General features: G+C 38.7%; 18 non-coding genes across 18 annotated transcripts; all 18 read right to left on the bottom strand.

Annotated features, from left to right (window-relative positions):
• Positions 1 to 761: 761 nt before the first annotated feature.
• On the bottom strand, positions 762 to 834 carry TRNAR-ACG (transfer RNA arginine (anticodon ACG)). The gene has a single exon. It is a non-coding gene; the product is annotated as a tRNA-Arg (tRNA).
• Positions 835 to 1,345: 511 nt separating this feature from the next.
• TRNAR-ACG (transfer RNA arginine (anticodon ACG)) lies at positions 1,346 to 1,418 on the bottom strand. Its single transcript has one exon. It is a non-coding gene; the product is annotated as a tRNA-Arg (tRNA).
• A 511-nt stretch (positions 1,419 to 1,929) lies between these two features.
• TRNAR-ACG (transfer RNA arginine (anticodon ACG)) lies at positions 1,930 to 2,002 on the bottom strand. Its single transcript has one exon. It is a non-coding gene; the product is annotated as a tRNA-Arg (tRNA).
• Positions 2,003 to 3,681: 1,679 nt separating this feature from the next.
• TRNAR-ACG (transfer RNA arginine (anticodon ACG)) lies at positions 3,682 to 3,754 on the bottom strand. The gene has a single exon. It is a non-coding gene; the product is annotated as a tRNA-Arg (tRNA).
• Positions 3,755 to 4,265: 511 nt separating this feature from the next.
• On the bottom strand, positions 4,266 to 4,338 carry TRNAR-ACG (transfer RNA arginine (anticodon ACG)). The gene has a single exon. It is a non-coding gene; the product is annotated as a tRNA-Arg (tRNA).
• Positions 4,339 to 4,849: 511 nt separating this feature from the next.
• Positions 4,850 to 4,922, bottom strand: TRNAR-ACG (transfer RNA arginine (anticodon ACG)). The gene has a single exon. It is a non-coding gene; the product is annotated as a tRNA-Arg (tRNA).
• Positions 4,923 to 5,433: 511 nt separating this feature from the next.
• Positions 5,434 to 5,506, bottom strand: TRNAR-ACG (transfer RNA arginine (anticodon ACG)). Its single transcript has one exon. It is a non-coding gene; the product is annotated as a tRNA-Arg (tRNA).
• Positions 5,507 to 6,601: 1,095 nt separating this feature from the next.
• On the bottom strand, positions 6,602 to 6,674 carry TRNAR-ACG (transfer RNA arginine (anticodon ACG)). The gene has a single exon. It is a non-coding gene; the product is annotated as a tRNA-Arg (tRNA).
• Positions 6,675 to 7,185: 511 nt separating this feature from the next.
• On the bottom strand, positions 7,186 to 7,258 carry TRNAR-ACG (transfer RNA arginine (anticodon ACG)). Its single transcript has one exon. It is a non-coding gene; the product is annotated as a tRNA-Arg (tRNA).
• A 511-nt stretch (positions 7,259 to 7,769) lies between these two features.
• Positions 7,770 to 7,842, bottom strand: TRNAR-ACG (transfer RNA arginine (anticodon ACG)). Its single transcript has one exon. It is a non-coding gene; the product is annotated as a tRNA-Arg (tRNA).
• Positions 7,843 to 8,353: 511 nt separating this feature from the next.
• Positions 8,354 to 8,426, bottom strand: TRNAR-ACG (transfer RNA arginine (anticodon ACG)). Its single transcript has one exon. It is a non-coding gene; the product is annotated as a tRNA-Arg (tRNA).
• A 1,679-nt stretch (positions 8,427 to 10,105) lies between these two features.
• Positions 10,106 to 10,178, bottom strand: TRNAR-ACG (transfer RNA arginine (anticodon ACG)). Its single transcript has one exon. It is a non-coding gene; the product is annotated as a tRNA-Arg (tRNA).
• Positions 10,179 to 10,689: 511 nt separating this feature from the next.
• On the bottom strand, positions 10,690 to 10,762 carry TRNAR-ACG (transfer RNA arginine (anticodon ACG)). The gene has a single exon. It is a non-coding gene; the product is annotated as a tRNA-Arg (tRNA).
• A 511-nt stretch (positions 10,763 to 11,273) lies between these two features.
• TRNAR-ACG (transfer RNA arginine (anticodon ACG)) lies at positions 11,274 to 11,346 on the bottom strand. The gene has a single exon. It is a non-coding gene; the product is annotated as a tRNA-Arg (tRNA).
• A 511-nt stretch (positions 11,347 to 11,857) lies between these two features.
• On the bottom strand, positions 11,858 to 11,930 carry TRNAR-ACG (transfer RNA arginine (anticodon ACG)). The gene has a single exon. It is a non-coding gene; the product is annotated as a tRNA-Arg (tRNA).
• Positions 11,931 to 12,430: 500 nt separating this feature from the next.
• Positions 12,431 to 12,503, bottom strand: TRNAR-ACG (transfer RNA arginine (anticodon ACG)). Its single transcript has one exon. It is a non-coding gene; the product is annotated as a tRNA-Arg (tRNA).
• Positions 12,504 to 12,934: 431 nt separating this feature from the next.
• Positions 12,935 to 13,006, bottom strand: TRNAH-GUG (transfer RNA histidin (anticodon GUG)). Its single transcript has one exon. It is a non-coding gene; the product is annotated as a tRNA-His (tRNA).
• An 8-nt stretch (positions 13,007 to 13,014) lies between these two features.
• Positions 13,015 to 13,087, bottom strand: TRNAR-ACG (transfer RNA arginine (anticodon ACG)). Its single transcript has one exon. It is a non-coding gene; the product is annotated as a tRNA-Arg (tRNA).
• Between the last annotated feature and the right edge of the window lie 775 nt (positions 13,088 to 13,862).

Genomic DNA, 13,862 nt, shown 5'->3' with positions numbered 1-13,862 from the left:
AATTGTGCAAGCACATTCAAAGAATCTGCTTAGTTTCTTCAATTGTCCTTACCTTCAATATTGTAAAGAAATGGATGTGTGAGAAATAAAATGAAAATGCCGTGACCCAGATTCGAACCGGGGTTGCTGCGACCACAACGCAGAGTACTAACCACTATACGATCACGGCAACTTAAACGAGCCAGGTAGGAGTCGAACCTACAATCTGCTGATCCGTAGTCAGACGCTTTATCCATTGCGCCACTGGCCCAGCTGTCTTATGCCACTTGGAGTGTTCATCATGTTTTTGAACCTGTTTCAAGCTTTGATGGTTATTCAAGTATATACAGAATCAAATTTTGAGAGTTGACTGTACACTTGCTGCAGGGCTTATTTCCCATAAACATCTCACAAACAATTTTCTTTGTGACTGCAAAATGATCTTTTCAGCCTGTGATGAACTTGCTCAGAGTCAATTCATTTGAGTTTCCTGTATTCAGGAATTTATGTCAGCTTTCCAGATTTCAAGAAAATGATTCACAAAGAAATGATCAAGAAATGATTCAAAGTATGGAAAGATGGCTTCACAATAAGCAGTAAAGACAAATTGTGCAAGCACATTCAAAGAATCTGCTTAGTTTCTTCAAATGTCCTTACCTTCAATATTGTAAAGAAATGGATGTGTGAGAAATAAAATGAAAATGCAGTGACCTGGATTCGAACCAGGGTTGCTGCGGCCACAACGCAGAGTACTAACCACTATACGATCACGGCAACTTAAACGAGCAAGGTAGGAGTCGAACCTACAATCTTCTGATCCGTAGTCAGACGCGTTATCCATTGCGCCACTGGCCCAGCTGTCTAATGCCACTTGGAGTGTTCATCATGTTTTTGAACCTGTTTCAAGCTTTGATGGTTATTGAAGTATATACAGAATCAAATTTTGAGAGTTGACTGTACACTTGCTGCAGGGCTTATTTCCCATAAAGATCTCACAAACAATTTTCTTTGTGACTGCAAAATTATATTTTCAGCCTGTGATGAACTTGCTCAGAGTCCATTCATTTGAGTTTCCTGTATTCAGGAATTTATGTCAGCTTTCCAGATTTCAAGAAAATTATTCACAAAGAAATGATCAAGAAATGATTCAAAGTATGGAAAGATAGCTTCACAATAAGCAGTAAAGACAAATTGTGCAAGCACATTCAAAGAATCTACTTAGTTTCTTCAATTGTCCTTACCTTCAATATTGTAAAGAAATGAATGTGTGAGAAATAAAATGAAAATGCCGTGACCTGGATTCGAACCGGGGTTGCTGAGACCACAACGCAGAGTACTAACCACTATACGATCACGGCAACTTAAACGAGCCAGGTAGGAGTCGAACCTTCAATCTTCTGATCCGTAGTCAGACGCGTTATCCATTGCGCCACTGGCCCAGCTGTCTAATGCCACTTGGAGTGTTCATCATGTTTTTGAACCTGTTTCAAGCTTTGATGGTTATTGAAGTATATACAGAATCAAATTTTGAGAGTTGACTGTACACTTGCTGCAGGGCTTATTTCCCATAAACATCTCACAAACAATTTTCTTTGTGACTGCAAAATGATCTTTTCAGCATGTGATGAACTTGCTTAGAGTCCATTCATTTGAGTTTCCTATATTCAGGAATTTATGTCAGCTTTCCAGATTTCAAGAAAATGATTCACAAAGAAATGATCAAGAAATGATTCAAAGTATGGAAAGATAGCTTCACAATAAGCAGTAAAGACAAATTGTGCAAGCACATTCAAAGAATCTGCTTAGTTTCTTCAATTGTCCTTACCTTCAATATTGTAAAGAAATGGATGTGTGAGAAATAAAATGAAAATGCCGTGACCCGGATTCAAACTGGGGTTGCTGCGGCCACAATGCAGAGTACTAACCACTATACGATCACAGCAACTTAAACGAGCCAGGTAGGAGTCGAACCTACAATCTTCTGATCCGTAGTCAGACGCGTTATCCATTGCGCCACTGGCCCAGCTGTCTTATGCCACTTGGAGTGTTCATCATGTTTTTGAACCTGTTTCAAGCTTTGATGGTTATTGAAGTATATACAGAATCAAATTTTGAGAGTTGACTGTACACTTGCTGCAGGGCTTATTTCCCATAAACATCTCACAAACAATTTTCTTTGTGACTGCAAAATGATCTTTTCAGCCTGTGATGAACTTGCTCAGAGTCCATTCATTTGAGTTTCCTGTATTCAGGAATTTATGTCAGCTTTCCAGATTTCAAGAAAATGATTCACAAAGAAATGATCAAGAAATGATTCAAAGTATGGAAAGATAGCTTCACAATAAGCAGTAAAGACAAATTGTGCAAGCACATTCAAAGAATCTACTTAGTTTCTTCAATTGTCCTTACCTTCAATATTGTAAAGAAATGGATGTGTGAGAAATAAAATGAAAATGCAGTGACCTGGATTCGAACCGGGGTTGCTGCGGCCACAATGCAGAGTACTAACCACTATACGATCACGGCAACTTAAACGAGCCAGGTAGGAGTCAAACCTACAATCTGCTGATCTGTAGTCAGACGCTTTATCCATTGCGCCACTGGCCCAGCTGTCTTATGCCACTTGGAGTGTTCATCATGTTTTTGAACCTGTTTCAAGCTTTGATGGTTATTCAAGTATATACAGAATCAAATTTTGAGAGTTGACTGTACACTTGCTGCAGGGCTTATTTCCCATAAACATCTCACAAACAATTTTCTTTGTGACTGCAAAATGATCTTTTCAGCCTGTGATGAACTTGCTCAGAGTCAATTCATTTGAGTTTCCTGTATTCAGGAATTTATGTCAGCTTTCCAGATTTCAAGAAAATGATTCACAAAGAAATGATCAAGAAATGATTCAAAGTATGGAAAGATAGCTTCACAATAAGCAGTAAAGACAAATTGTGCAAGCACATTCAAAGAATCTGCTTAGTTTCTTCAATTGTCCTTACCTTCAATATTGTAAAGAAATGGATGTGTGAGAAATAAAATGAAAATGCCGTGACCCAGATTCGAACCGGGGTTGCTGCGACCACAACGCAGAGTACTAACCACTATACGATCACGGCAACTTAAACGAGCCAGGTAGGAGTCGAACCTACAATCTGCTGATCCGTAGTCAGACGCTTTATCCATTGCGCCACTGGCCCAGCTGTCTTATGCCACTTGGAGTGTTCATCATGTTTTTGAACCTGTTTCAAGCTTTGATGGTTATTCAAGTATATACAGAATCAAATTTTGAGAGTTGACTGTACACTTGCTGCAGGGCTTATTTCCCATAAACATCTCACAAACAATTTTCTTTGTGACTGCAAAATGATCTTTTCAGCCTGTGATGAACTTGCTCAGAGTCAATTCATTTGAGTTTCCTGTATTCAGGAATTTATGTCAGCTTTCCAGATTTCAAGAAAATGATTCACAAAGAAATGATCAAGAAATGATTCAAAGTATGGAAAGATGGCTTCACAATAAGCAGTAAAGACAAATTGTGCAAGCACATTCAAAGAATCTGCTTAGTTTCTTCAAATGTCCTTACCTTCAATATTGTAAAGAAATGGATGTGTGAGAAATAAAATGAAAATGCAGTGACCTGGATTCGAACCAGGGTTGCTGCGGCCACAACGCAGAGTACTAACCACTATACGATCACGGCAACTTAAACGAGCAAGGTAGGAGTCGAACCTACAATCTTCTGATCCGTAGTCAGACGCGTTATCCATTGCGCCACTGGCCCAGCTGTCTAATGCCACTTGGAGTGTTCATCATGTTTTTGAACCTGTTTCAAGCTTTGATGGTTATTGAAGTATATACAGAATCAAATTTTGAGAGTTGACTGTACACTTGCTGCAGGGCTTATTTCCCATAAAGATCTCACAAACAATTTTCTTTGTGACTGCAAAATTATATTTTCAGCCTGTGATGAACTTGCTCAGAGTCCATTCATTTGAGTTTCCTGTATTCAGGAATTTATGTCAGCTTTCCAGATTTCAAGAAAATTATTCACAAAGAAATGATCAAGAAATGATTCAAAGTATGGAAAGATAGCTTCACAATAAGCAGTAAAGACAAATTGTGCAAGCACATTCAAAGAATCTACTTAGTTTCTTCAATTGTCCTTACCTTCAATATTGTAAAGAAATGAATGTGTGAGAAATAAAATGAAAATGCCGTGACCTGGATTCGAACCGGGGTTGCTGAGACCACAACGCAGAGTACTAACCACTATACGATCACGGCAACTTAAACGAGCCAGGTAGGAGTCGAACCTTCAATCTTCTGATCCGTAGTCAGACGCGTTATCCATTGCGCCACTGGCCCAGCTGTCTAATGCCACTTGGAGTGTTCATCATGTTTTTGAACCTGTTTCAAGCTTTGATGGTTATTGAAGTATATACAGAATCAAATTTTGAGAGTTGACTGTACACTTGCTGCAGGGCTTATTTCCCATAAACATCTCACAAACAATTTTCTTTGTGACTGCAAAATGATCTTTTCAGCATGTGATGAACTTGCTTAGAGTCCATTCATTTGAGTTTCCTATATTCAGGAATTTATGTCAGCTTTCCAGATTTCAAGAAAATGATTCACAAAGAAATGATCAAGAAATGATTCAAAGTATGGAAAGATAGCTTCACAATAAGCAGTAAAGACAAATTGTGCAAGCACATTCAAAGAATCTGCTTAGTTTCTTCAATTGTCCTTACCTTCAATATTGTAAAGAAATGGATGTGTGAGAAATAAAATGAAAATGCCGTGACCCGGATTCAAACTGGGGTTGCTGCGGCCACAATGCAGAGTACTAACCACTATACGATCACAGCAACTTAAACGAGCCAGGTAGGAGTCGAACCTACAATCTTCTGATCCGTAGTCAGACGCGTTATCCATTGCGCCACTGGCCCAGCTGTCTTATGCCACTTGGAGTGTTCATCATGTTTTTGAACCTGTTTCAAGCTTTGATGGTTATTGAAGTATATACAGAATCAAATTTTGAGAGTTGACTGTACACTTGCTGCAGGGCTTATTTCCCATAAACATCTCACAAACAATTTTCTTTGTGACTGCAAAATGATCTTTTCAGCCTGTGATGAACTTGCTCAGAGTCCATTCATTTGAGTTTCCTGTATTCAGGAATTTATGTCAGCTTTCCAGATTTCAAGAAAATGATTCACAAAGAAATGATCAAGAAATGATTCAAAGTATGGAAAGATAGCTTCACAATAAGCAGTAAAGACAAATTGTGCAAGCACATTCAAAGAATCTACTTAGTTTCTTCAATTGTCCTTACCTTCAATATTGTAAAGAAATGGATGTGTGAGAAATAAAATGAAAATGCAGTGACCTGGATTCGAACCGGGGTTGCTGCGGCCACAATGCAGAGTACTAACCACTATACGATCACGGCAACTTAAACGAGCAAGGTAGGAGTCGAACCTACAATCTTCTGATCCGTAGTCAGACGCGTTATCCATTGCGCCACTGGCCCAGCTGTCTAATGCCACTTGGAGTGTTCATCATGTTTTTGAACCTGTTTCAAGCTTTGATGGTTATTGAAGTATATACAGAATCAAATTTTGAGAGTTGACTGTACACTTGCTGCAGGGCTTATTTCCCATAAACATCTCACAAACAATTTTCTTTGTGACTGCAAAATGATCTTTTCAGCCTGTGATGAACTTGCTCAGAGTCAATTCATTTGAGTTTCCTGTATTCAGGAATTTATGTCAGCTTTCCAGATTTCAAGAAAATGATTCACAAAGAAATGATCAAGAAATGATTCAAAGTATGGAAAGATAGCTTCACAATAAGCAGTAAAGACAAATTGTGCAAGCACATTCAAAGAATCTGCTTAGTTTCTTCAATTGTCCTTACCTTCAATATTGTAAAGAAATGGATGTGTGAGAAATAAAATGAAAATGCCGTGACCCAGATTCGAACCGGGGTTGCTGCGACCACAACGCAGAGTACTAACCACTATACGATCACGGCAACTTAAACGAGCCAGGTAGGAGTCGAACCTACAATCTGCTGATCCGTAGTCAGACGCTTTATCCATTGCGCCACTGGCCCAGCTGTCTTATGCCACTTGGAGTGTTCATCATGTTTTTGAACCTGTTTCAAGCTTTGATGGTTATTCAAGTATATACAGAATCAAATTTTGAGAGTTGACTGTACACTTGCTGCAGGGCTTATTTCCCATAAACATCTCACAAACAATTTTCTTTGTGACTGCAAAATGATCTTTTCAGCCTGTGATGAACTTGCTCAGAGTCAATTCATTTGAGTTTCCTGTATTCAGGAATTTATGTCAGCTTTCCAGATTTCAAGAAAATGATTCACAAAGAAATGATCAAGAAATGATTCAAAGTATGGAAAGATGGCTTCACAATAAGCAGTAAAGACAAATTGTGCAAGCACATTCAAAGAATCTGCTTAGTTTCTTCAAATGTCCTTACCTTCAATATTGTAAAGAAATGGATGTGTGAGAAATAAAATGAAAATGCAGTGACCTGGATTCGAACCAGGGTTGCTGCGGCCACAACGCAGAGTACTAACCACTATACGATCACGGCAACTTAAACGAGCAAGGTAGGAGTCGAACCTACAATCTTCTGATCCGTAGTCAGACGCGTTATCCATTGCGCCACTGGCCCAGCTGTCTAATGCCACTTGGAGTGTTCATCATGTTTTTGAACCTGTTTCAAGCTTTGATGGTTATTGAAGTATATACAGAATCAAATTTTGAGAGTTGACTGTACACTTGCTGCAGGGCTTATTTCCCATAAAGATCTCACAAACAATTTTCTTTGTGACTGCAAAATTATATTTTCAGCCTGTGATGAACTTGCTCAGAGTCCATTCATTTGAGTTTCCTGTATTCAGGAATTTATGTCAGCTTTCCAGATTTCAAGAAAATTATTCACAAAGAAATGATCAAGAAATGATTCAAAGTATGGAAAGATAGCTTCACAATAAGCAGTAAAGACAAATTGTGCAAGCACATTCAAAGAATCTACTTAGTTTCTTCAATTGTCCTTACCTTCAATATTGTAAAGAAATGAATGTGTGAGAAATAAAATGAAAATGCCGTGACCTGGATTCGAACCGGGGTTGCTGAGACCACAACGCAGAGTACTAACCACTATACGATCACGGCAACTTAAACGAGCCAGGTAGGAGTCGAACCTTCAATCTTCTGATCCGTAGTCAGACGCGTTATCCATTGCGCCACTGGCCCAGCTGTCTAATGCCACTTGGAGTGTTCATCATGTTTTTGAACCTGTTTCAAGCTTTGATGGTTATTGAAGTATATACAGAATCAAATTTTGAGAGTTGACTGTACACTTGCTGCAGGGCTTATTTCCCATAAACATCTCACAAACAATTTTCTTTGTGACTGCAAAATGATCTTTTCAGCATGTGATGAACTTGCTTAGAGTCCATTCATTTGAGTTTCCTATATTCAGGAATTTATGTCAGCTTTCCAGATTTCAAGAAAATGATTCACAAAGAAATGATCAAGAAATGATTCAAAGTATGGAAAGATAGCTTCACAATAAGCAGTAAAGACAAATTGTGCAAGCACATTCAAAGAATCTGCTTAGTTTCTTCAATTGTCCTTACCTTCAATATTGTAAAGAAATGGATGTGTGAGAAATAAAATGAAAATGCCGTGACCCGGATTCAAACTGGGGTTGCTGCGGCCACAATGCAGAGTACTAACCACTATACGATCACAGCAACTTAAACGAGCCAGGTAGGAGTCGAACCTACAATCTTCTGATCCGTAGTCAGACGCGTTATCCATTGCGCCACTGGCCCAGCTGTCTTATGCCACTTGGAGTGTTCATCATGTTTTTGAACCTGTTTCAAGCTTTGATGGTTATTGAAGTATATACAGAATCAAATTTTGAGAGTTGACTGTACACTTGCTGCAGGGCTTATTTCCCATAAACATCTCACAAACAATTTTCTTTGTGACTGCAAAATGATCTTTTCAGCCTGTGATGAACTTGCTCAGAGTCCATTCATTTGAGTTTCCTGTATTCAGGAATTTATGTCAGCTTTCCAGATTTCAAGAAAATGATTCACAAAGAAATGATCAAGAAATGATTCAAAGTATGGAAAGATAGCTTCACAATAAGCAGTAAAGACAAATTGTGCAAGCACATTCAAAGAATCTACTTAGTTTCTTCAATTGTCCTTACCTTCAATATTGTAAAGAAATGGATGTGTGAGAAATAAAATGAAAATGCAGTGACCTGGATTCGAACCGGGGTTGCTGCGGCCACAATGCAGAGTACTAACCACTATACGATCACGGCAACTTAAACGAGCAAGGTAGGAGTCGAACCTACAATCTTCTGATCCGTAGTCAGACGCGTTATCCATTGCGCCACTGGCCCAGCTGTCTAATGCCACTTGGAGTGTTCATCATGTTTTTGAACCTGTTTCAAGCTTTGATGGTTATTGAAGTATATACAGAATCAAATTTTGAGAGTTGACTGTACACTTGCTGCAGGGCTTATTTCCCATAAACATCTCACAAACAATTTTCTTTGTGACTGCTAAATGATCTTTTCAGCCTGTGATGAACTTGCTCAGAGTCAATTCATTTGAGTTTCCTGTATTCAAGAATTTATGTCAGCTTTCCAGATTTCAAGAAAATGATTAACAAAGAAATGATCAAGAAATGATTCAAAGTATGGAAAGATAGCTTCACAATAAGCAGTAAAGACAAATTGTGCAAGCACATTCAAAGAATCTGCTTAGTTTCTTCAATTGTCCTTACCTTCAATATTGTAAAGAAATGGATGTGTGAGAAATAAAATGAAAATGCCGTGACCCAGATTCGAACCGGGGTTGCTGCGACAACAACGCAGAGTACTAACCACTATACGATCACGGCAACTTAAACGAGCCAGGTAGGAGTCAAACCTACAATCTGCTGATCTGTAGTCAGACGCTTTATCCATTGCGCCACTGGCCCAGCTGTCTTATGCCACTTGGAGTGTTCATCATGTTTTTGAACCTGTTTCAAGCTTTGATGGTTATTCAAGTATATACAGAATCAAATTTTGAGAGTTGACTGTACACTTGCTGCAGGGCTTATTTCCCATAAACATCTCACAAACAATTTTCTTTGTGACTGCAAAATGATCTTTTCAGCCTGTGATGAACTTGCTCAGAGTCAATTCATTTGAGTTTCCTGTATTCAGGAATTTATGTCAGCTTTCCAGATTTCAAGAAAATGATTCACAAAGAAATGATCAAGAAATGATTCAAAGTATGGAAAGATAGCTTCACAATAAGCAGTAAAGACAAATTGTGCAAGCACATTCAAAGAATCTGCTTAGTTTCTTCAATTGTCCTTACCTTCAATATTGTAAAGAAATGGATGTGTGAGAAATAAAATGAAAATGCCGTGACCCAGATTCGAACCGGGGTTGCTGCGACCACAACGCAGAGTACTAACCACTATACGATCACGGCAACTTAAACGAGCCAGGTAGGAGTCGAACCTACAATCTGCTGATCCGTAGTCAGACGCTTTATCCATTGCGCCACTGGCCCAGCTGTCTTATGCCACTTGGAGTGTTCATCATGTTTTTGAACCTGTTTCAAGCTTTGATGGTTATTCAAGTATATACAGAATCAAATTTTGAGAGTTGACTGTACACTTGCTGCAGGGCTTATTTCCCATAAACATCTCACAAACAATTTTCTTTGTGACTGCAAAATGATCTTTTCAGCCTGTGATGAACTTGCTCAGAGTCAATTCATTTGAGTTTCCTGTATTCAGGAATTTATGTCAGCTTTCCAGATTTCAAGAAAATGATTCACAAAGAAATGATCAAGAAATGATTCAAAGTATGGAAAGATGGCTTCACAATAAGCAGTAAAGACAAATTGTGCAAGCACATTCAAAGAATCTGCTTAGTTTCTTCAAATGTCCTTACCTTCAATATTGTAAAGAAATGGATGTGTGAGAAATAAAATGAAAATGCAGTGACCTGGATTCGAACCAGGGTTGCTGCGGCCACAACGCAGAGTACTAACCACTATACGATCACGGCAACTTAAACGAGCAAGGTAGGAGTCGAACCTACAATCTTCTGATCCGTAGTCAGACGCGTTATCCATTGCGCCACTGGCCCAGCTGTCTAATGCCACTTGGAGTGTTCATCATGTTTTTGAACCTGTTTCAAGCTTTGATGGTTATTGAAGTATATACAGAATCAAATTTTGAGAGTTGACTGTACACTTGCTGCAGGGCTTATTTCCCATAAAGATCTCACAAACAATTTTCTTTGTGACTGCAAAATTATATTTTCAGCCTGTGATGAACTTGCTCAGAGTCCATTCATTTGAGTTTCCTGTATTCAGGAATTTATGTCAGCTTTCCAGATTTCAAGAAAATTATTCACAAAGAAATGATCAAGAAATGATTCAAAGTATGGAAAGATAGCTTCACAATAAGCAGTAAAGACAAATTGTGCAAGCACATTCAAAGAATCTACTTAGTTTCTTCAATTGTCCTTACCTTCAATATTGTAAAGAAATGAATGTGTGAGAAATAAAATGAAAATGCCGTGACCTGGATTCGAACCGGGGTTGCTGAGACCACAACGCAGAGTACTAACCACTATACGATCACGGCAACTTAAACGAGCCAGGTAGGAGTCGAACCTTCAATCTTCTGATCCGTAGTCAGACGCGTTATCCATTGCGCCACTGGCCCAGCTGTCTAATGCCACTTGGAGTGTTCATCATGTTTTTGAACCTGTTTCAAGCTTTGATGGTTATTGAAGTATATACAGAATCAAATTTTGAGAGTTGACTGTACACTTGCTGCAGGGCTTATTTCCCATAAACATCTCACAAACAATTTTCTTTGTGACTGCAAAATGATCTTTTCAGCATGTGATGAACTTGCTTAGAGTCCATTCATTTGAGTTTCCTATATTCAGGAATTTATGTCAGCTTTCCAGATTTCAAGAAAATGATTCACAAAGAAATGATCAAGAAATGATTCAAAGTATGGAAAGATAGCTTCACAATAAGCAGTAAAGACAAATTGTGCAAGCACATTCAAAGAATCTGCTTAGTTTCTTCAATTGTCCTTACCTTCAATATTGTAAAGAAATGGATGTGTGAGAAATAAAATGAAAATGCCGTGACCCGGATTCAAACTGGGGTTGCTGCGGCCACAATGCAGAGTACTAACCACTATACGATCACAGCAACTTAAACGAGCCAGGTAGGAGTCGAACCTACAATCTTCTGATCCGTAGTCAGACGCGTTATCCATTGCGCCACTGGCCCAGCTGTCTTATGCCACTTGGAGTGTTCATCATGTTTTTGAACCTGTTTCAAGCTTTGATGGTTATTGAAGTATATACAGAATCAAATTTTGAGAGTTGACTGTACACTTGCTGCAGGGCTTATTTCCCATAAACATCTCACAAACAATTTTCTTTGTGACTGCAAAATGATCTTTTCAGCCTGTGATGAACTTGCTCAGAGTCCATTCATTTGAGTTTCCTGTATTCAGGAATTTATGTCAGCTTTCCAGATTTCAAGAAAATGATTCACAAAGAAATGATCAAGAAATGATTCAAAGTATGGAAAGATAGCTTCACAATAAGCAGTAAAGACAAATTGTGCAAGCACATTCAAAGAATCTACTTAGTTTCTTCAATTGTCCTTACCTTCAATATTGTAAAGAAATGGATGTGTGAGAAATAAAATGAAAATGCAGTGACCTGGATTCGAACCGGGGTTGCTGCGGCCACAATGCAGAGTACTAACCACTATACGATCACGGCAACTTAAACGAGCAAGGTAGGAGTCGAACCTACAATCTTCTGATCCGTAGTCAGACGCGTTATCCATTGCGCCACTGGCCCAGCTGTCTAATGCCACTTGGAGTGTTCATCATGTTTTTGAACCTGTTTCAAGCTTTGATGGTTATTGAAGTATATACAGAATCAAATTTTGAGAGTTGACTGTACACTTGCTGCAGGGCTTATTTCCCATAAACATCTCACAAACAATTTTCTTTGTGACTGCTAAATGATCTTTTCAGCCTGTGATGAACTTGCTCAGAGTCAATTCATTTGAGTTTCCTGTATTCAGGAATTTATGTCAGCTTTCCAGATTTCAAGAAAATGATTCACAAAGAAATGATTCAAAGTATGGAAAGATAGCTTCACAATAAGCAGTAAAGACAAATTGTGCAAGCACATTCAAAGAATCTGCTTAGTTTCTTCAATTGTCCTTACCTTCAATATTATAAAGAAATGGATGTGTGAGAAATAAAATGAAAATGCCATGACCTGGATTCGAACCGGGGTTGCTGCGGCCACAACGCAGAGTACTAACCACTATTCAATCACGGCAACTTAAACGAGCCAGGTAGGAGTCGAACCTACAATCTTCTGATCCGTAGTCAGACGCGTTATCCATTGCGCCACTGGCCCAGCTGTCTTATGCCACTTGGAGTGTTCATCATGTTTTTGAACCTGTTTCAAGCTTAGATGGTTGTTGAAGTATATACAGAATCAAATTTTCAGAGTTGACTGTACACTTGCTGCAGGGCTTATTTCCCATAAACATCTCACAAACAATTTTCTTTGTGACTGCAAAATGATCTTTTCAGCCTGTGATGAACTTGCTCAGAGTCCATTCATTTGAGTTTCCTGTATTCAGGAATTTATGTCAGCTTTCCAGATTTCAAGAAAATGATTCACAAAGAAATGATCAAGAAATGATTCAAAGTATGGAAAGATAGCTTCACAATAAGCAGTAAAGACAAATTGTGCAAGCACATTCAAATAATCTGCTTAGTTTCTTCAATTGTCCTTACCTTCAATATTGTAAAGAAATCGATGTGTGAGAAATAAAATGAAAATGCCGTGACCTGGGTTCGAACCAGGGTTGCTGCGGCCACAACGCAGAGTACTAACCACTATACGATCACGGCAACTTAAACGAGCCAGGTAGGAGTCGAACCTACAATCTTCTGATCCGTAGTCAGACGCGTTATCCATTGCGCCACTGGCCCAGCTGCTTTATGCCTCTTGGAGTGTTCATCATGTTTTTGAACCTGTTTCAAGCTTTGATGGTTATTGAAGTATATACAGAATCAAAGTCTGAGAGTTGACTGTACACTTGCTGCAGGGCTTATTTCCCATAAACATCTCACAAACAATTTTCTTTGTGACTGCAAAATGATCTTTTCAGCCTGTGATGAAGTTGCTCAGAGTCCATTCATTTGAGTTTCCTGTATTCAGGAATTTATGTCAGCTTTCCAGATTTCAAGAAAATGATTCACAAAGAAATGATCAAGAAATGATTCAAAGTATGGAAAGATAGCTTCACAATAAGCAGTAAAGACAAATTGTGCAAGCACATTCAAAGAATCTACTTAGTTTCTTCAATTGTCCTTACCTTCAATATTGTAAAGAAATGGATGTGTGAGAAATAAAATAAAAATGCCGTGACCTAGATTCGAACCAGGGTTGCTGCGGCCACAACGCAGAGTACTAACCACTATACGATCACGGCAACTTAAACTAGCCAGGTAGGAGTTGAACCTTCAATCTTCTGATCTGTAGTCAGACACCTTATCCATTGCGCCACTGGCCCAGCTGTCTTATGCCACTTGGAGTGTTCATCATGTTTTTGAACCTGTTTCAAGCTTTGATGGTTATTGAAGTATATACAGAATAAAATTTTGAGAGTTGACTGTACACTTGCTGCAGGGCTTATTTCCCATAAACATCTCACAAACAATTTTCTTTGTGACTGCTAAATGATCTTTTCAGCCTGTGATGAAC

This window comes from Pseudophryne corroboree, chromosome 6 (genome assembly GCF_028390025.1).
Source record: "Pseudophryne corroboree isolate aPseCor3 chromosome 6, aPseCor3.hap2, whole genome shotgun sequence".
In the NCBI taxonomy this organism is placed as follows: domain Eukaryota; kingdom Metazoa; phylum Chordata; class Amphibia; order Anura; family Myobatrachidae; genus Pseudophryne; species Pseudophryne corroboree.
Note: the sequence above shows the minus strand (reverse complement) of the source record. Positions and strands in the feature narration are given on the sequence as shown.